The sequence below is a fragment of the Mus caroli genome, chromosome 2, assembly GCF_900094665.2.
Source record: "Mus caroli chromosome 2, CAROLI_EIJ_v1.1, whole genome shotgun sequence".
In the NCBI taxonomy this organism is placed as follows: domain Eukaryota; kingdom Metazoa; phylum Chordata; class Mammalia; order Rodentia; family Muridae; genus Mus; species Mus caroli.
In genome coordinates this window covers 155,363,499-155,385,392 of record NC_034571.1, presented here as the reverse complement: position 1 = coordinate 155,385,392, position 21,894 = coordinate 155,363,499, and the positions used below count along the sequence as shown (strand labels likewise).

Below are 21,894 nucleotides of genomic sequence, written 5' to 3'. Positions count from 1 at the left end.
TTCTTTCTTTTTGTTTTTTGTTTTTGAGACAGGGTTTCTCTGTGTAGCCCTGGCTGTCCTGGAACTCACTTTGTAGACCAGGCTGGCCTCAAACTCAGAAATCCGCCTGCCTCTGCCTCCCGAGTGCTGGGATTAAAGGCGTGTGCCACCAGCCCGGCTTTTCCTGTTTCTTTCTATCCACCTTTCCCCCCTGGGGTGGAATTCTCTGCATGGCTCAACATTCATTCCATTCTTTTAAAGGTTTTTTTTTTTTTTTTAATACACTATTTGTATGAGTGTTTTGCCTGCATGTATGTCTGTGCACCACATGCATACCTGGTGCCAATGGAGGCCAGAAGAGGGTGTTGGATCCCCTGGAATTGGAGTTACAGACAGTTGTGAGCTGCCAGAGCTGCCATGTGGGTGCTGGGAATTAAACTCTGGTCCTCTGAAAAAGCAGCCAGTGCTCTTAACCACTGAGCCATCTCTCAATCCTGCCCCTACCTTTTTTTAGCCTTTAAAACTCTTTTTCTTTAAATGTTCATTTCACTGTCTACATCCTTTATAAGGCTTGACTCTGGACCTGGGGCACCTGTCCCTTTGTGTAGTCCCCCTCTGTGTTCTCTGCTGACACTTTTGAGACTCTCACTAGCTGGGGAAAGGAAGTCACAGAAGGCTGAGTGTGAGGGCAGGACCTTAGGAAGCTTCAGGGCCTGTCTTGCTCAGCTAGTTGAAAGAGCAATTCAGAGGGCATGGTAACGACACAGGGCAAGACTGAGAAACAGAGCCTGTTCTGGGATGAGAGAATGAACCAGAAAAGTCAGTGACTAGGAGACCAGGTGAATTACTGAGTGAATGACTGAAACTCATGAATATGTAAAAGGTGAATGAGTGAGTGAATGAATGAGTGAGTGAATGAGTGAGTGAATGAGTGAGTGAGTGAATGAGTGAGTGAATGAATGAGTGAGAGCATGAGTGAGTGAGTGAGTGAGTGAATGAGTGAGTGAATGAATGAGTGAGAGCATGAGTGAGTGAGTGAGTGAGTGAGTGAGTGAGTGAGTGAGTGAGTGAGTGAGTGAATGAGTGAATGGATGTGTAGATGAGCCTTAACAGGATAGTGATACCATCAGATGCCCTGTTTCTGTACTTTATTCTGTCCTTTCCATCCTGTCCCTAGAGACAAGATGGTGGAAGGCAATCGTGGGAAAGAAAGATATTAGACTCAGGGGTGAGTGCTGTGGGTTTAGAAACTCTCTCTGGGGCCCGCAGGATGGCTCGACAGGCAACGCCTTGCAAGCTTGGTGATCTGAGTCTGACCTGGTGTGCCCTGCTTCTGTCATGGACATTCGCACATGATTACACACAATTTCTATCACTCCTCAAGTGGATTTGTGGTTCTCATTCCTTCTCTGGGCAACTTTCATTACGGTGGGGAAAGATTCCAGGCTCATCCGTTGTTTCTTGGTAGAAGGGAGAGGAAAGATTGGAGCTTGCAACTGACACCTTCAGATCCCTAAAAGGTCTGAGGTTGACTTCGGACCCTTTCAGGCCCTTTCTGGCTCCACTTAGCAAAGGGCTGGGTTGGGTGGAAAGGGACAGCAGGTGACAAGCCACCCACAGCCACTCTACAGTATTTAGCATATCTGTCCTGCTCCCTGGAAAAGACACAGTTCCACCATTCCCTAAGCGGAATGTGATCGTTAGCCAGTCAGAGGTTTATTAGGGCAGCAACCCAGTGAATCTTTTTATGGATGATGATGTAGAATCCACTAAATACAGTCTGTGATGAACTAGGGTTGGCCAGGACACATCACAAATAGACAGAGCTATCGAGAGGAAAAGAGAGCTCAGGTGAGAAGTGTTGCTAGGTACACAAACCCTGGCACACATCGAGTGCTGCAGGCTCCACACCCGTGTCCCACCCTGTCACGACTCACGCACTGCAACCTACTCATTCATGGATCATAAACTGCATAACCGTCTCATTCATAATTCCCTCCACCTTCAGCTGACTCCAAGCAGTACCCTCCCGGCAGCCCTCCTTGGCCTATGGGTGTCCCACCTGTGCGCTCTAATGGTCCTGGAGTCAGGGACAAGCAATCTGAAGCTCATGTTCCTGAACCCACAGAAGGAGAGAACCAACCCCTAAGCATGGTCCTCTGACTTCAGCGAGATCATGCCCACCCCTCAATCTACATCTCTATCGCTGTGCCCACCCCATCCCACCTCTCTATCTCTCTCTACCCACAAATAATAAATAGGTTTTCTTTTTTAATTTAAAAACAATAAAGGAGTTCTGGAGAGATGGCTCAGTGGGTAGAGTGCTTGCCACACAAGCCCAAGGACCTGAGTTCAAGTCTTCGGCACCCACATGAAAACCTTGGCATGGCTTATATGTTTCTAATCTCAGTAAAAGGAGGCAGAGATGGGGGAGGGGAGGGAGGGGGATCTCAGGGCTCACAGACCATTCAACCTAAGCAAACAGTGAGCCCCAGGTTCAGTGAGAAAACCTGTCCACAAGCAAAGTGGAAGGTGGTAGAGGAGGGCATAGATGTCAGATCCAAGTACACATACACATACATACTCATGCGTGCTCAACCTACACATACATAGACACACAGCTGTATAAGCTAAATCACAACATATGGACACACATCATATTAGTATTATTTCTGACCTCAGCAGGCTCAAATTGGGTGATGTATTCAAGATGGGATTTACTGTGTTAACCAACCCGGCTTTGAGTTCCTGGGCTCCAGCCATCCCTCTGCCTCAGCCTCCCGAGAGCTGGGGCACAGGCAAGCGCCATTTGTCTGGCCATTATACCGTACATTCCCTTGACTCCTTAACAACATTAATCTTACAAGTCAGCTAGTTACATAGCACTCCCACGGTGGCATATGTAATCTGAAGATGACTGAAAATACAGCGGATGGTGTATGGGTCATATGCAATGCAGCAGTCACTCATATCAAGTACCTGTGAATTTGACTATCTGAGGAGGGTGGGGACCCCCTTACGGATGCCCAGAGATACAGTGTGCGACGGGTAGTGATTGTCACCATTGGTTGGTAACTCCTGGCTCCCCTGGCCACGTGATCTTTGGGAATTAGAACCTCTAGTCTAGGGATTGCCTAGGTAGGGCATTTCCCAGTCTAAATACCATCAGTGTGGAACTTGTTCGTCTCTCTATCCTTTCTCCTTGAGCGGTCAGGCTCCAGCTCAAAGGGTAGCAGCCTCTGGAAGAGATGAATTTAGAGCTCACCTGGAGACCCAACTCCTTCATCTTGCAGATGGAGACGGAACTTGAGCAGGGAAGAAGATGGTCCAAAGAGGTGGCAGCTAACCAAGAGGTAGGCGGGGAGCTCACAGCCCTGCTGTGAACAGAGGTTTAGGGTCCTGCCACATTGGGCCATCTCCTCCCCCCTCGCTTACTCTTTCTGAGACCGGGTCTCATGTAGCCTAGGCTATCTATGTAGCCAAGGATGACTTTAATTTCTGATCCTCCTGCTTCTACCTTCTGAGTGCTGGGATTGCAGGTATGTGCCCACCAGGTCTGGTTCCCGAGTTAACCCAGGGCTTCACACATGCTAGCTAAGCCCTGTACTGACTGAGCTACATCCTCAGCCCCTCAACCAAACTGCAGTACTAGCATTTTGCTGTGGAAGCGTGTTTCCCACCTCATGATAAGAACCCGACTCCTTTCACTCTTCTCATTTTTTCTGAAGTCTAGGGTATCCTCGCTTTCTAAGACCAAATGGAGACTCAATGAAGTAAAAAGCCTGAAAGCCATGAAGCGTGTAACAGAAGAGTCTGCCATTTGGCCCAAAGCTGACTACGGGATTGAGGCTCCCTCCCTCTGTGTTGCCCCCACACCGGGGGTCACTGGAATAACTACAGAATCCTGGAGGTTGGGACTGGCTCCAGCTCTCCATACAGCAGGGGTGTTATCATGAACCCGAGTAGCCTCAGCCCTGTATCTGGCCCCAGTGCAGGTCTAGAGGCATTCTACAGACCTCTAGTCACCTGGGGCCCCCTGGGGCCACCTGGCGCCTTGGCTTCTCCTCTCGGAGCTCACCTCACCTCTATCTCCTCTCCTTCCTCCCCCACCTACCACCCAGAGTGCAGCACAGGGGAAACCTGCACTTATCAAGACAAAGAACAAAAGTCGTGGGGGCAAGAAGCCAAGAGTCATGTCTACTCTGGGGTAGGGCCTTCAGGTTCGCCCCTTTGAAATTTCAAATTCCAGTTTGTGGACAAAGTCCTAACTATCTCACAATATAGGTCCCCAACTGCTGACCAAACTCCAGTCCAAGCAGCCACCTGGCCTGAGACTGGCCTGGCTTTGCCGTTTCCTTTGGCAGCTCCCAAGACCTGAGGGTAGGAGTCCTGGGCAGCTAGGACCTGCCAGGCCATCCTGTATCTCCCATGGGGTTCACGACCCAGGGACCCCTGTTCCTATCTGAGAGGATCACTTCTTCCTGAAGCTGGAACCCGATACTTGTTGGTGCCAACAACTGAAACCAGGTGGGTACCCTCTCTGGGCCTTTCTGCTCCTTTTTGAGCTCCTTTCTCTATCCCACCATGGCTAAGTCCCATCAAGACCTCCTGGAACTTCAGACTGGATAAGACATCTTCCTAAGCTACCCATAGGGCAAATGGAGACCCTGGATCTCTCAAGTGAAGGGTACCTGCTGCATGTTAGAAATTGGGCCAAAACTGAGACTTTTCACCAAGTCCAGAGGGGAGAAGGGACTTGCTTCAAGCTAATTTGTGGTGGCATGTGAACTCTTTCTTATAAAGAGGATCCTGTCGCTTTTCTATCCCAAGGATTGTGGATGGCTACATGTCGCTTCACTCAATGGCTGTTGGCCACTAGCTTGCTCATTGACCACAGAATCTCAGAGAGGAAGATGAGAGTGTTGGGGGCTGAAGGCCAGCGGTTTTAGAAGGAAACATTTGTGTGGTTAACTGATAACTGGGACCCATCCCTGGGGCCTCCAGTAGCCTCTTCCTCCCTCCCTGTCCTCAGTGTGATTAAGATGAACTTACCTGTCTGCTAATCATTGCTGAGCCTGTTGGTCTTGCTTTAAAAAATTAACTGGGCATGAGTTTGCAATTTGTCTCACCCCTAACCCTGAAAAGGCCTCGGGGTGGGCAGGAGGCCTCCTGGGTTATGCAAGAGGCCATTGGCCTCTCCACACATGTCCAGCAGCCTGTGCTGCGCCCTCCGGAGGGGAGACTTTGCTCAAGAGTCAACAGCCTGCATGTGCCCTGCTCCAGGGCCTGAGTATATTTACTCTGTTACCACAGGGAGATAAAGGCAGCTGGAACATCCGAAGGGGGGATGTGAAGCAGGGGCTTGTACCTCCAACGTCCAAGCCGGGGAATCTAAGGGGACATGCAAACGGAGGCTTTCGGAGCTGGGTCCTGGGGTTCCCACAGAAGGGGGGGGGTGTCACATGATGCCTTCTTAGGTGAGATCTTAATAGTTCATTTTCAAGCTGGGAAAGTGCTGGCCCAGACCCAGCAGATGGGAGATGGAGGCAGAGATGGGATGCAGCCTGTCCAAGAACAGGCTATACTAGATAGATAGTCTGGCTCTCCTGGGACAGAGATGACAGGTCTTTTTCTCTGAGATCTCTGAGAGCCACCAGAGGCCCAAGTTAGGGGATGACATCTGTGTCCTGTAGGTCTCTGAGTAGTCCCAGCAGCAGAAATGTGAGGCAGGGGCACCTCCTAACCTTGGCTATGTCCTATCTCTGGAAGCATCCGGCCCTTAGAGACACACAGAAGCCAGAGCCCTTCCCAGACTGTCTGGACCCTTCAGCTTCAGTTTCTTCCCCATGAGTTGAGAAGATGCCTAAGTTCTAATTGTCCCACAAGGACGAATGGTGTCAGAGACATGAATGGCGTGGACATCTGTGTCAGGAGCTTCGCTCCTGAATTCCCACGCTGCTCTGATGCTGGGCGTTTTCATGAGCGGTTTGTTAAGACAGCTGGCCCAGAGAGGTTTCGTTCTTCACCCAAGCTCACACAGTTGATAGGAAATAAGTTGTCGGGCTCAAATCCAACCTAACTCCAGAACTTGTATTCCTGGTCCCGAGGTTACCCCATCCTTTCAAAACTTTCCCAACACAGAAAATGCTCAAGAGAAACCGGCAGCACAGGGGCATGGAAACAGCTCTGGACAGACAGCAGTGTATTGTGGGAGGTTCTGACAAGAAAAACTTAAGAGGTTTGGTGAACGGATGGTCTGGGGAACGATCAGGGTAGAAGCCAGGATTTGGGTCCCGTGGGCGGTGTTTCCTGAGTTCTGTTTGCCTATGGCCAGGTGGCTTATGACATCCGAGCTGCCACTGCCACTGCCCTGTTTGTGTTCTGTGAGGGTGACCTTGGCCTGTGTGGGGCCTGAGGGGTGAGGGGAAGCCCCTGTTACCCCAAGTCCTGGTCTTGGGAATGAGGAATGAGTCTGCTATTCAGAAGTCATCCTTAATCTTCTCGACTCCTGTTCGGAGGGGCCCCAGGGATTTGTCTGATGTCATCAGGGTAAAGTATTTGGGAGTTCGTTCGGAGACAGGCCAGGATCACTGTGTTTAGTTGCACAGGTCACTCATTGCACAAATGTCCAGGAGGCTGAGGTGGGGGATGGTGCAGGGGGTGGAAATCCCGCCCTTGTTCCAAAGCCCCAGAGCCTGGTCTATCCAAAGGAGATACAATTTCTTATTTGAGCAAACAGTCCATGTAAACCATTGGATAGCTTGTCCCAATTTGTTCTTAGCCATGCCTGGTCCTTAGAAAAGCCATTTCCCTCTTTGGTCTTTGATTTTCATATGGGAAACCGAGCTGAAGGTTCATTCTGGCTAACACCAAATGGAACCACTTTTGAAAGGCCTTGTGCTGGAGTATGGCTCAGTGGTAGAATGTTTGCCTAGCATGTGACAGGCCCCGGTCATGCCCCGGCTCCACACAGGGAACAAAAAGGGACAGATAAAACAGTGATTCCCAAGCCCTGTCACAAACCAACAGGCAAATCTCGGGGTTGCATAGCCAGGCAGGCAAGGTAGCACTCATCTGTAATCACAGCAGGAGAATTGGGAATTCCAAGCCAACCTGGGCTATATCCCGCTGAGAGGAAGGCCAGCCTGGGCTTATGTAGTTACACTCTATCTCAAAACAAAAATCTTGCAATGGGAGGCACAGTGCTAGATGCTGGAGATCTCCCGAGAAATCTGGTGGGTCGTCAGAATTCTGAACCTCTGCTGGGTCAGGGAAGACTGGAAATACGTTAATAGGGGTCCAGGTTTGACTGTGTACAGGTCAAACTTTGGCTGAGGCTCAGTGTCCCCATCTGTTAGGTGGGTCGGTGATAACTTCCTCTCCAAGTCAGAATGCTGACTCATGGGTGATGTTTGCACCACACCTGGCTCCATCTCCAGTTTGTGGACAGCTCCAATTCCAGGCACCGATGGCTATTGCTGTTATTATTGGCAACAGCATATTGGCTTCCAGGTCAAGGATGAAATGACCTGGAACTAATTCAGAGGACATGCGTTGTAATCTGCTCTGCACATCCGTCGCTATGGCAGTATGGGTAGTTAAAAATGATTATTCTTATTTACTATTTTACCTCATTTGTTGAAGCCTTTCATCTGATGTCCTTGCTGCATTGCTGTGTTTCAAAATAAAAGTATAAGAAGGTACCTGTTGAGACTCGCTTCCCCTGACTCTGTCCATCACTGCTCCCAACTTCTGTACCGTTTGGGGCCATTTCTTAGTTTTTCTTGTCTTCCAAGCGTTACAGGAGCCTTGCAGATATGTCCATGACCTTTGTACTCTTGTGTTGTCACGCAGCCTCCTCGCTGTCCTGAACTTTGCTTTTCTCATTTTCTGTGGTGGTCAGTAGGTTATCTGACACCTTTGGGGCAAGCCTTGGCTAAGGAAGAGCCGGCTCAGTCAGGGAGCCTCCGTTTCCCAGGGAGTCAAATCTCAGATTTTTATTTTTTGGTAGGGTTTTATATATGTAGCTTAGGCTGGCCTTAAACTCGCTAACTAGTGGAGAGTGACCTTGAACTTCTGGTCCTCCTGACTGTACTTTCTAAATACTAGGATTACAGGTGTGCACCGTCGGGTCTGCTTTATTCAGTGCTGAATACAGAAAACAGAGCTTCACCCACGGTAGGCAAGCAAGCAAGTGCTCTACCAGCTGCGTCCCCAGCCCCTGGGGCTTAAATTTCCCTCCTGGTTGCTGGATTGCCAGGGCATTTGGGGTCTGAAATCCCCAGAGAGGCTAAAAGGTGAGCAAGGTGCCAAACCAGGGACCCAGAGACTAATTGTCCCCTGGGATGGCATAGTCCTGGCTCTGTGCCCTCCAGCCCTGTGGAGACTGTCTAGAACTCTCTGCCGGCCTCAGGGTGAGCGGGCAAAGATCTGGGAAGGTCAGGAGGGGAGAAACAGGCTAGTCAGACAGGCTGCCTCCAGTTCTTGAGGAGAAAGCAGGGCCAGTCAGACAGGCTGCCTCTGGCTCCTGAAGACACGGTGGGCAACGTGGAGTTCAAGACAGAAGTGACGGCAGGTTTTGTCTTGTTTCGTTTAACAGTGCTCTGTTTAGATCACCATGAGGTCCCCTCTGAATTCTTCACCTGCTTCAGTTTCCTGACTTTAAATGGCTCACTTGCCTCTCTCTGGCTCAGTTTCCCCAACCGCAAAGTGAAGATGAGATGGCTGATAAGCCTTGCAGTACCCCCAAAGAGTCATTGGGGATCTGGACCTTATATATATATATATGTATGTATGCATACATATATTTTTTTTGATCAAATGTCCTCTCTCTATATATATATATATGTATGCATACATATATTTTTTTTGATCAAATGTCCTCTACCCATCAGGTACCCTTGTCCTTCTGGGCTGAGTTAGGGGCTGAGACTAAAGATCTCCACATGCCCTGAATTCTAAGCTTCTCCCTGAGTCCCTGGTCTCTCTTCTACCTCCCTGGGCTCCCTTCTGGACAGACATGAACTCAAGAGCATACCTGATGTGATCTGCAGGAACCCCTGGCCCCTGTCCGACATCCTCCTCCTAGTCCTATGGGGTCACACACGGTGGGCAAGCTCTTCATCCTTGAACCACTTCCTGCTGCCACTCTGGTACCCAAGACCCTGTGAGGGCTGCTGCCGAGTTAATCCCTTAATACTGGTCACAATGAGATTTCGGGGACATTGGGAAGTGGTCACCATGGAGACCAAAGACCTTCCCAGGACCCATGGGAGTAATCAGCTATAGGCCTCCACAAGGGGCCTGAAGGCCCAACCTAGATAGGCGTGAGAGGCACAGAGGCTGCACTTGGGAACCTGCAAAGACCTCTTGCTGTCTCTTCATGCTCTCCTGCTAAGCTGGGAGCAGCCACATTGGTAGAGAGAGTCCTGTTCTCCTCTTGAGCCCCAGGTCCCTTGCTTTCTTTTGGGAGCCTTGGTCATCAGTAAAGTAGCTTTTCTAGCAGAGTTCAAGGCCTCCCTTCCAAGTCTGTAGGACTTGGGCTGGAAGCTCTACCTTCCCTTCCCAGTCTAGCCCAAGCCAGGCACTTCACGTTCCAGGCCTCAGTTTCCCCATATACGAGTACAGCAAAGCTGCCCTGGCTTCACTCAGGGGTCTGGAAGCGAATAAACCCACCCAGTGAGTGTGAATGATGGTCTGATAACACTTCACACGCCCTCCCCAGGCGCCTCCAGGACCCCACAGGTCCTGCTCTCTGACAGGCCTGCGGGGCTCCGTGTCTCATCTTGGTTGCTTTTCTCCAGGAAAAGTCTTGATGACCTGGGTGGGGTTGAGGACTCCTCCTCCCCTGCTCCTTCCCAGCCCCCAGAGCGTATACACTATATTTACCATAGTGTCTGTCATGGTGACTGCCTCCTCCTTTGGATTGCCTGCCTACCATGGTTTTTCAGGGACCCAACAGGTGCTTAAAGTAAATATGTTGCCTGAATAAATGAGTGAAGGATTGAAGGAATCCACCCATCCAAGCATTTTCACTTATCAGCACCGTTACTGTGGAGGTGGAAGATGGAGCAAGGAAGACAGGGGGAGAGAGCCTTCCCTTACAGGATTGTAGTCAGCAACGAAAATAAAAACATCCAGTGGGACTGTAACTTCAGACAACCATATTGTACTTTGTAGCATAAGTATATCCTCCATAATGACATACTTATACTTAAAAAATAAGGGATGGCTCAGCAGGTAAAGGCATCTGTCCCCTAGCCTGACTCTGGTGGCTTAGGAACCCACCCGACAAGTTATCTCTGACCTCCCCAGGAGACTGTGGTCACCCACACACCCTTACACGCACAATAAATTAAAAAAAAAAAAAAAAAAGGCTGGTGGTGGTGGTGCACGCCTTTAATCCCAGCACTTGGGAGGCAGAGGCAGGTGAATTTCTGAGTTGGAGGCCAGCCTGGTCTACAGAGTGAGTTCCAGGACAGCCAGGGCTACACAGAGAAACCCTATCTCAAAAACAAAAAACCAAAAACAAACAAACAAACAAACAAAACAAAACAACCCCAAAAATAAAATAAAATAAATTAAATTAAAAAGGTTAAGGAAGGGTGTGGTTTATCCCGTCCCAGATGTAACTGAGAGCTGAGGCTGTGTCTGGCAACTGCATTCTCAGCCTGGCATATCAGGCAGTAAGGGAGGTAAATTAAAAAGAGAAGTAAATTTTAAATAGTGATCAGCTGCCCAGAACAAGGAAGCTGAGAGAGATGACAGCACCTCGTGGTCAGGGGGCCTGGCCTCTGGATAAGATGGCCCTCTCCTGCGAGGAGACAATTTTACACCCTCGTGAGGCGTTGTTAGGATAAGCTTAATGCGCATGGTACTTAGTGAGGGACGGGCAGGGGGCTGCTGGCTGTTGAGTCACTTGCTAGAATGTGCATTTTTTTTACACCTTGGATCTGAGCCTTTGCAATCCTGCGTAAACCCGTGGTCCCACCCCCCAGGTCAGCCAATGTCCTCAGCGGGGCTGAGAGCCAGAGGAAAGGGGCCAAAGGAGCTGTGCAGAGAAGCGTAGCCACCTAACAGAGCTCAGCGTCCTGATATCCTCTTCTGGCCTACCCCTGTCGCGTCCCGCGATTGCAGCTCCTCTCAGGGCTACAGAAAATCTTCCTCTTGATCGCATCCAGCATAGCGATTTGGCCTTCGAGGGCTCCTCCTCGTGGCCAACGTGGGAACTGGCGCTCAAGACTGGGATGTACTTCACGTACATCCCAGGAGGCCATACTGTAATCTAGTCACAGCCCGCTGCCACTGCACCAACCAGAATGCGAGATTTAAAAAAAAAAAAAAAAAAAATCTATTCTGCATTTCCGAAAGTTCAGGCTCCAACCCCAGGAGCCAGTGTGCGGGCGGCTTTGAGGAAGTTCCCAGGCTTGTGCTGGCATCAAACGAAAGCCTTTATTTGCACACACCGTCATTTAGAATGGTATTCATAACATTAAATAACACTCCCTCATCATAAAAGTTGATATGGAAGCTGTAGAGAAGGCTCGGTGGTGAACAGAGCTTACTTGCAGAGAACCCTAGATGGGTTCCCGGCACCTACGGTTTAGCTCACAGCAGTACCTCCAGGGGATCTGATGCCCTCTTCTGGCCTCCATGTCTCCAACATACGTGGCAGAAAAATAAATACACACAAACATTCGCATATTCACACACCACACACACATGCACACATACACATGTGTGCTAATATTTAAATAAAAATAAATAAAAGTTAGCATGGAGATATGAGTGAAATTAGCTCTGTTAATTAGGCTCATGTTAAACACACTGGGAGCTTTGTCCAGTAGGATGACTTATTCTGTTCCTAAGTTCTTAACATCACCACCACCACCACCACCACCACATGACATATCTACCTCCATCTTCATTAAAAAAAAAAAAAAGCCCCTCAGTTTACGCTATCCCTGACACTAGCTAGAATGTTTCCCCTGCTCCACTATAGCCAATTTGGGTGCAGTCACCATGTTTTCTGGAAGCCAGCAGAAATCTGTGCACAACTCTCCCTTGCCCACTCTGCTCCCGTGCCGTCTACTCTTCACCCAGAGCTGGGCCGTGATCATGCGCAAACATACCTTGCCTCCGATCTCTTCCCTCATTAAACTTTTACAGTGTCCTTGCCTCTCAGCCTGATGCCCTGAATTCAATCCCCAGGCCTCACATCGTGGAAGGAAAGAAGCGACTCCACGTGACCTCCACATGATCACTGTAGAGCACCTTTCCCAATGCATACATACATACACACGTACACATCTAAGGAAGAGAATGTCTTTATAAAGAGAAGTGCCATTTATAAAGCTCACAAGACTCCTGCCACAGAGATGTTGTCGCTGTATCCCACAGCTTCAACCTCATCTCTTTCCTCCCTTTCTCCTTCCTGTCTCAGGGCCTTTGCACACTCCCTTTCTGCTAACTATTGTTGCCACACCCTGGTGTGAGACTAGATCTTCTGCTCCAGACTGGCCGCTCTCCCACACAGTGTGTGAGTTCTGTACCTTCCTCAACCTGCATTCTCTGTCTCTGCCCCGTCTTTCCAGAATGTCAGCTTGAAATGGCCCCGTGTTCAGCTACTTGGAGATAATCTACTTACATTTCTCCAGCCCCCCGATGTGGAGATGCCCGCTGGCTGCATTCCTCATAGTACACCCCAAACCCTGAACAGGTCCAAATGAAACAAAGAAGATGCAACTAATAGGAATTTGGTAGTGTGCTGAAGAGGCCTTCGAGGAGAAATTGTTGGGGATGCGGACTGTGAGCTCGTGAGCTCATCTCGTGAGCTCATCAGGTAAACGTGCTTGCCTCTCAGCCTGATGACCCGGATGCAATCCCCAGGACCTACACGGTGGAAGGAGGAGAGGTGACCCCTGCCCTTTGACCTCCATGTGATCATTGTGTAACACCCTTCCCCGACACATGCATACATGAAGAGAACGTCATTAAGTGTCTAGTAGATAGTTGACAATTAGTGAAAACAACTCTATATTACAGGAGAGGGTTTTTTTGCAGAGTGAAGTAAACAGCCTGAGAATCATAAATTATTTAGTCAAGGCATGGTGGCAAATGCTTTAAAACGCCAGCCCTTAAAAAGTGGAGGCAGCCAGCACTCGGGAGGCAGAGGCAGGCGGATTTCTGAGTTCGAGGCCAGCCTGGTCTACAGAGTGAGTTCCAGGACAGCCAGGGCTATACAGAGAAACCCTGTCTCCAAAAAAAAAAGTGGAGGCAGGAAGATGAGGGATTCAAGGCCATCCTTGGCTACATAGTGAGTTTACGTGTAGCTTTGCACTAAATGAAACCATGTCAACAAAGAAAAGAAGAAAAGGAATTCATCAAGGGACCAACAATGTGGATCAGTGAATAAAGATGTTTGCCAGGGACTCAGCAGAAAGACAGAGCTGGCTCTCACTAGTTATCTGTGCTCCACATTGCCATGCTTGCCCACATATATGCATATGCACATGCCAATAATACACAAAATGAACAGGTGAGGTACAGGGCTGGAGAGATGGCTCAGCGGTTGAGAGCACTGTCTGCTCTTCCAGAGATCCTGAGTTCAATTCCCGGCAACCACATAGTGGCTCACAGCCATCTGTAATGAGATCTGATGCCCTCTTCTGGTGTGTCTGAAGTCAGTTACAGTGTCCTCATATACGTAAAATAAATAAATCTTTAAAAAAGAAAAATAAAAGGTGAGGAATAGCAGACGCTCGGCAGGGCGAGGCACTTGGTGACCTCAGCTCCATCCCTGGTACCCACACTGTAGAAGGAGCAAAAAAGTAGTTTCGGGCAAGGTTCTCAGCAGTGGCTCCTCCCCTTCTCTTCCTCCCCTTTCCAGATACCTACCCTGCCCCGTGCTCCCCAATGTCCTTTCAAAACAAACCCTAGCCCCAGTTCAACTCCCTTTAGATCCTAGATTGTCTGGCCAGTCAATGAAGAAATCACGAGGTACCCGTTCAGAGAGAGACTGCCAGGCTCATCTTCCTTCCCTAGGAACAGGGGCTTGAAGACCACGAGCAGGCGGTTGGTGGGTAAGTACAGGCAAAACGAAGGGCCCTGGCCCAACCCACCTCTCTGGATCAGTCTGCTCCTAGTCTATCGGGGCTATTCACATTGGACTACTTTGCTTTTAGGCAGGGGGATAGCCTCATAGTTGCTCTGTTCTCTGGATGTGACTGTGACCCTTGTCTCGGCCAGTGACATGAGAGGAAAAGCAAGTGGTGCCAACCCCAGTCCGAAGCCTTGAGGCTAGGTGCTTCTTTACAGAAACAAAGATGGGTAGAGTCACCACGGTGAAGAGCGCCCTCTGCTGACCAAAGCGGGACATGCACTATAAGGGACTTAGACCCCCGCTAATGGAACCAGTCTTGGAGGTGTTTTGTCACAGAACATACCTAATCAGATGGGACTTCTCAACGCATCTCGGGTTTTCCCAAGAACTCTTATCATATCTGAAAACCACCTCTAATGTTACCAAATACAATCTCTCTTGCAATGGTCATTTCTTTTTTACTTAGGTTTATTTTACTGTCTTAAAAAAATTTTTTTTTGAGGTAGGCTCTCACGTAACACAAACTGGGCTCAAACTTGCTATGCATCCAAGAATGACCATGAATTTCTGATCCCTCCTGTATTCTATAAAGCTACAAGAATGTGTCGTTAGTTCAGTTTTTATGGGGTTCTGGAACACACTAGGCAAGCAAGCATCTGACTGACTGGGCTACATCTCCAGGTCCTGGATTTATTTTCAAAGGAAACGTTATTCTTATCAAGTAGGATATCGTTTCCTAATTAGAAAGTAATAAAAATAATCATAATGAAATAAACCATTTTGTTACATCCTGACTCAACATTACGTGCCTTTCAAGGCCTCTGTGCCCTTGGCCTGATGCATGTGCTCTACCACCGCCCCGCACCCCAGCCCAGGGTCTGTTTTCTTACTTGGAAACAGTAAATGTGTAGGCTATGGGCGATGGTGGGGATTATTGGTGTTCCTATAGATAAAGGGCTAGAACTGTATCTGGCACACTGTGAATGCTACAAAGATGTCAGCTGCAAAACAATGACCCTATTGAGATCCAAACACCATCTGGCCATTGTGGCACACACCTGTGATCCCAGAACCAGGGTAGCTGAGGCAAGAGGGTCAAGAGTTCAAAGCCAGGCTGAGCTGCAAAGGGCGGCAGGCATGGGCCACACGAGACAGACTTAAAGCAAAGAAACAAAACACAACCATCACCTAAGTGTCTTTGAATAAGAGTATGAGCCCCATCCTTTCCACAGGTTAGACATCTATCCCAGGGTGGCTTGGAAGGGCAGGTGATGTAACATAGCCCTCGGTTTTATTTGGAGACAGTTACTCCAGCTCTCTGTCAAGTGTCACTCATGAGAACCCAGTGCTCAGTCAAGAGCTTCAACGCCCCTTCCCCTGCACACTGTCCTGAAGTGACCATATATGGACACTGGCATCAAGCTTTAATTTTAGGAGGGACACTTAGGACAGACAGGACAGGCTGTAAAAGTTGTGCCCTTTGGAGAGTAACTGAAGGAGCAGAGAGACCCGGGCTAGGTGCTATCAGCTGCAGAGAGGCAGTTCAGCTAAGTGCTGAGGCTGGGGCCTTTGAACTGTCTGATCCTGGGCAAGTTACAAGCTCTTCAGATCTTATTTGCTCCTCCTACGAGATAGGACGCAACAATAGGGCCCCTTTATAGAGTGCTCTGTGGAGCAAACGTGATAAGCCTTCTTACACCTGGCAGGCAGGTGCCAGCATGCAGTTATGTGTGGGTTCAAAACGGGTCTGAGGCTGTAGCTCATCAGACGGCTCGCCCAGCACATGAAAAGTCCTGAGTCTTATTCCAGAAATGCAAAACAAGGCTTTTCTTAGGAAACAGGAATTCACTGTTAGCCTAGCAGTGGTTAACAGTGAACACACCTTTAATTCCAGCACTTGAGAGGAAAAAGCAGGGGGATCTCTGAGTTCAAGGCTAGTTAGGGACAGCCAGTGCTACAAAGAGAAACCTTGTCTTAAAAAAAAATAAAACAAAACAAAGCAAAACAACAAAAACAAAAATGGAATTTGCTGGTTCCAATGATCCCAAAGAGCAAGCTGGAATCAAGAGCTGGGACAAAAACTTGGGCCCAGAGTAAAGACCTTGCTATGTGCTATGATTGTCCTACCAGGGGCAATCCTGATGGATCCAAATGTTAGCTTCTTGTCACTGGGGGTCTTGGACACAAGCCTGGGAACCATGATGCCAAGGAAGATGGGTTGTGGATTCCAGAAGCAAATTCTTCCAGAAAGCAAATATCTCAAATGAAATACAACCAAACTCCAGCGCATTGGGGGAACTGGGTCTCCACGCGTAAAAGGATGAGGTTGACGAGCTGGACATGGTGGTGCGTTTGGAAGGCAGAGGAAGAAAGAGCAGAGGTTCAAGATCATTCCAGGACACAGGGAGTTCCTTAGTGGAGCCAAGAGAGCTTTGTAGTGCATGTGGACGTCTCACCGTTTCAGAATTTCAGGCCAGGATGCACTCGAAATGACCAGTCCTAATAAAGATTACCTCACTCTGCATTCAGCTCCCACCATGACACCCGTGAAAGACCACAGGGGAGGGAGGCATGAGGGTGTTCTTCACTCTAGGAGGTCTTTCCCCTTTTCTTAACAGATGTATGGTCGTTCTACTCTCTCCTTGTCTACATTTCTTGTTCTTCTGAGACAATGAGCCCAGGTGCCACTGGCTCAGGACAGCTTTGGCAACCAAGGTCATCCAGCACCCTAGGTACCTGGGTGCGATGGTTTGCATATGCTCAGTCCAGGGAGTGGCACTTTTAGGAGGTGTGGCCCTGTTGGAGTAGGTGTGTCACTGTGGGGGTGGGCTTTAAGACCCTTATCCTAGCTGCCTGGAAGTCAGTATTCTGCTAGCAGCCTTCAGGTGAAGATGTAGAACTCTCAGCAACTCCTGAACCATGTCTGCCTAGACACTGCCATGTTCCCACCTTGATGATAATGAACTGAACCTCTGAACCTGTAAGCCAGTCCCAATTAAATGTTGTCCTTTGTAAGTCTTGCATTGGTCATGGTGTCTGTTCACAGCCATAAAACCCTATCTAAGACACTGAGTTAAAGTTACTAAGAGCCAAGAAAAGTTCCATGGCTTCCAAAGAACCCACTTCAAAAGGATACTATCAATAGAGTGAAAAGGCATCCACAGGCTGGGAGGGAAATTCTTGTAAGTCATCTAGCTGGTAAGAATACAGACAGCCCGACATCAGAAAACAAACAACTTCACTTGAGCTGGAACAGACACGTCTTCAAAGAAATGATAGAATGACTCTGTAACCATGGGAACACTAGCATCACCAGGCATTAGTGAAAAATAAAACAAAACCACCAGCAGCAGTAGGAAAGCCAGGTGTGGCAGTGCATGCCTTCAGTCCCAGAACTCAGTAGGCAGAGGCAGGAGGATCGAAAGTTCAATACCAGCCTGGGCTATATAGCAATATTCTGCCTCAAAACCCAACCTAAGACAGGCAGAGATGGTGTATACACCTTTAATCCCAGCACTCTTGGAGGCAGAGGCAAAGCGATCTCTATGAGTTTGAAACCAGCCTGGTCTACATGGTGAGTTCCAGAACTGCCAGAGCTACATAGTGAGACCCTGTCTCAAATATAAATATAAATATAAATATAAATATAAATATAAATATAAATATAAATATAAATATAAATATAAATATATATATATATAAATGGCAAATACCAAGAAGAACATAGCGTCTTTCATCAATAATATAACAGAAGCCTCGTGTGATGCTTTCTGCCTACACTGTCATCACTTGGGAAGATTTGACAAGAAGATTGTCTTGAGTCCCAGGCCAGCCTTGGCTAGAGAGAGTTTGTGAGGATGTAGAAACATGAAAATCCCTGGGCAATAATGTTGAAAATACAAAGTAGTGTAGCCTCTGTGGAAAGCAGTATGGTTCTCAAACATGTCCATAATATAATTTGTCCATATTCACTCTCTGTCCAGTACCCTTTCTGCCTCACTCCACTTCCCACTATGCCGTTTCTTTCCCTTAATTAACTACCCTCTTTCTTCTCTCTCTCTCTCTCTCTCTCTCTCTCTCTCTCTCTCTCTGTGTGTGTGTGTGTGTGTGTGTGTGTGTGTGTGTGTGTGTGTGTGTGACCCAGTGGAGTCATTTGGGTTATTTACAGAAGTATGAGCACCTTACCTGGGGACACACAACTGAAGAAAATGTCTCTCTGTCCTCCACCAACCAACTTAACTGCAAACACATCCTTACAGAGAGGTGAGACCTCAGAAGTCCCTCCTCCTGTGTATCCCATGCTCAGACTGGCCTCGAATGCGCTGCGTAGGCAAGGATGACCTTGAACTCCTCATTTTTCCTGCTTCCATCTCCTGAGTTTGTAAGTGTATTCTTGCAATGTTGTGACTGAAGAAGAGCCATAAGCTAGGCATCCATCTTGGTACCCACCAGCCTCTGGAAAGTAAGTTCTCAGTAACCTTGACTCTCCATTTGTTATGCTATGACTAGCTGCTTTTTCTGCTTCTGTAACTTGCTTATGTAGATACCCAAAGATTGCTTTGAGTCGCCTTAATCACTTAACTTGGCAGAATAGAACCACTGGCTTGTATAGATATCGAAGGTCTTTGCGTGGTTTTCCCCGTTTAAAGTTCTTCCCCATAGGCCTCCATTACTGTAGCCTCGAATTTGGCTCAGAGATTGTTTATCCTGCTAGCAGCTAATCAATAAACCTTTTAATTACAATTGGATTGTCTATGGTCTTTTTCCAGGGGTCACAAATTTCTTAACATAAACCTAGGGCTTCAAGTATGCTAGGCAAATGTTCTAACAGCTAACCGACCCCACACCATATATATATATGGTCCACTGTAGCCCAGGCTGTCTTCAAATTGGCTATATAGCTAAGGATGACTTTGAACTTTGGGTGAAGGTCGGATTAATGTCAACTTGAGAAGGGAACCTCAATTGAGGAATTGTAAGTGATTGGGAAAACCCATCCCATATGTGGGCGAACTTTCTGGGAGCAGCGCAGATAAAATGGGTGTGGTAGAGAAAGAGCCTTTGCTTGCTTGGCCTCCGGCTCTCTTAGCCTTCCCTTTTGCCAAGCTAACTTTCCCCATAGTAGAAGCTGCAGGTTCCTTCAGGGACACCAAAATCAGCATTTCCACACACTCATGATGCCCAAGGATCAGCTGCTCACCAGGAACCCTTCAGGGTTTGGCACAAAATAGGGAATGTGGAGGCTCCCAGCCTCAGGGACTGAGCAACTCTGGGATTCTGGACCTCTTTAATGTGAGACAGTCACTGTGGAGCCACCTGACTGTGGAGGCACCCCACCTCTAGGACGGAGCAACTCCCAGAGTCTCAGCCCCTTGGGTGTTATTACTTCTATGTAAACTGATTTAAACAATCACATATAGATTTTCCCCTATCAGTTCTGCTCCTCTAGAGACTCCTTACTAATAATCCACTCCGGATCCTCCTGCCTCCAGCTCCCAAGTGCTGGAATTACAGACACATACTTCCATATCCAACCTCAGTCAGCCCTTTCGAGAGTTTTTAAATATGGCTACTGAGCCTAGAATGGTGTGTTGGTTGGGTTTTGTCGACTTGGCGCAGACCTAGAAGTGATTGGGAAGAGGGAGTCTTACTTGAGAAAATGCCTCTGTTGCTAGTTGGTAAACTTGTGGGGGCAGCACTTTGATGACTGATTGATGTGGGAGGGCCCCTCTCAGTGTGGTTGGTGGCACCCCTGGGCAGTTGCCTAACTGGTATAAGAAGCAGACAAAGCAGGCCACGGGAGGGCGGGAGCAAAGCGGTGCATAGACTGTACTCCTTCATGGCTCCAGTCTCGGCTCCTGCCTCTAAGTCCCGACTTCCCTCAGCGATGGAGTGTGATCTGCGTGTTATAAAATGAAATGAATCCCTTCCTCCGCAGGTTGCTTTGATCACAGTGTTCTGTTCTAACTAAGACAGGAAGATCTGCATATATTTGAAAACAAAAGAAAAATTGTGGCATTGTAAACTGGTCAGTGGAGGCATAACCCGTGCAAAGACCAAGGTTAGACCCACTGTTCATCCACGTGACAAAAAGTGTAAAGATGTCTGCAGGGGCTTGAATGAGTTCCCCAGGCGCCCAGGTATTGAAAACCTAATGTATGTTAAAGATATTTTTTGAGGAAGACCGCCAAGAGCTAGTTAGCATTTGAGGAAGTCATGAAGATAAGACACCAAGAAAGACCTTCAGGAGTTGCCCATATCTATCACAGACTTCCCATCTCAGACCTACAGGCCAACTAAACAATGGTTCTTTGGTTAGACATGGTAGCTCAGGTCTACATTCCAGAACTTGAGAGGTATTGGAAGCTCAAGGCCAGCCTGGGTTATCTACACAGACCTGTCTCAAAGAACTAGACTGGCAAAACAAAATGTCAACAATGACCACAAGGTGGCAAGACAGCTCAGCCGGTAAAGATGCCTGCTGCCAGGCCTGAGGATCGGAGTTCAATAATCCCATGCGGTAGAGGGAGAAAACCAATTCCCAACCAATTCCCACAAGTTGTCCTTTGCCCTCTCCATGTTCCTTGACATGTTTGTGGGTCCCTCACTCCATGCACATAAGATAGATAGATAGATAGATAGATAGATAGATAGATGATAGATGGATAGATAGACAGAAGATAGATAGATAGATAGATAATTGATAGATAGATAGATAGATAGATAGATAGATAGATAGATAGATAGAGAGAGATAATAGATAGACAGATTTCTTTAGGCTTTTAAACTTTATTGTGTATTTTGTGTGTACATATATGTATACCTCATGTGTGTCTGGAGGTCAGAAGAGGCTCTGGGAACTGAGTCTTAGCCTCAGGTGCTCTTAACCACGAAGCCATCTCTCTGGCCCCTATAAATTCTTATTGTTTTGTGTGTATGAATGTTTTATCTGCATATGTGTCTGTGCACCATGTGTGCCTGATACTTACAGAGGTCAGAATAGGGTATCAGGTCCATGAGCCTGGATTATAACAGGCATAACTAGATCCAGTAAGATAACTCAGCAGCTAAAAACACAAACATGCCCAAAAACCTGGAGCCCATGGAAGAGAATCAACTCCTAAGGATATCCAGGACATCCACACTTGTGTTGGGACACATAGGTGCTTACACACACACACACACACACACACACACACACACACACACACTCACACTCACACATCATTAGTAATAATAATATCAATAAAATAATAAAACAAACATAACTAAATTTAAGGAACACAAGGCCACATAGTAGATTTGCTAAGAGTGAGAAGCAGATATATATCCTTGTTCACAAAAATATTACCTTCGGGCACTCCTCCACATTTGAAACAGTTTCTACTTAGGAGAAGGAAGGCAACTTTGTGCATCAGCAACTGACAATTCAGAAATAGAATCTCGTTTGAGACAGTGTCTCATGTGGCCCAGGCTGGCTTCAGACTCATTACATACCCAAAGATGGCCTTAAATATTCCTGGTTCTCCTGTCTCCACCTCCCAGTTACTGGCATTACAGGGGTGTGATATCACCCATGACCTCATTTTTAAAAGCCTACTGTTTAAAATGTCTAGAAGATTGGGTTGGGAATGTTACTCAGTTGCTAGAGGGTTTGCCTACCATACATGAATGAGGTCATGAATTTCACTTCAGCCTTACATAAGCCAGGGATGCTAGTAAGGCCAGCTAGCATAGTAGGGAGACTGGCTTCGGCCCCCATTTTGGTTTGGAGTTGTAATATCCCCTCTTGTAATAATGCACTTGTATGCACT

The 21,894-nt window shown here is 47.8% G+C and overlaps 1 long non-coding RNA gene across 2 annotated transcripts; it reads left to right on the top strand.

The window, feature by feature from the left end:
* The first annotated feature begins 4,188 nt into the window (after positions 1-4,188).
* LOC110308369 lies at positions 4,189-14,530 on the top strand. 2 transcript variants are annotated; one of them, XR_003834834.1, is made up of 4 exons: positions 4,189-4,506; positions 12,573-12,820; positions 13,939-14,060; positions 14,163-14,530. It is a non-coding gene; the product is annotated as an uncharacterized LOC110308369 (long non-coding RNA). The 2 variants fall into 2 exon arrangements; XR_002379556.2 differs by having other exon boundaries at positions 4,192-4,506; positions 13,939-14,530.
* Positions 14,531-21,894: the final 7,364 nt, after the last annotated feature.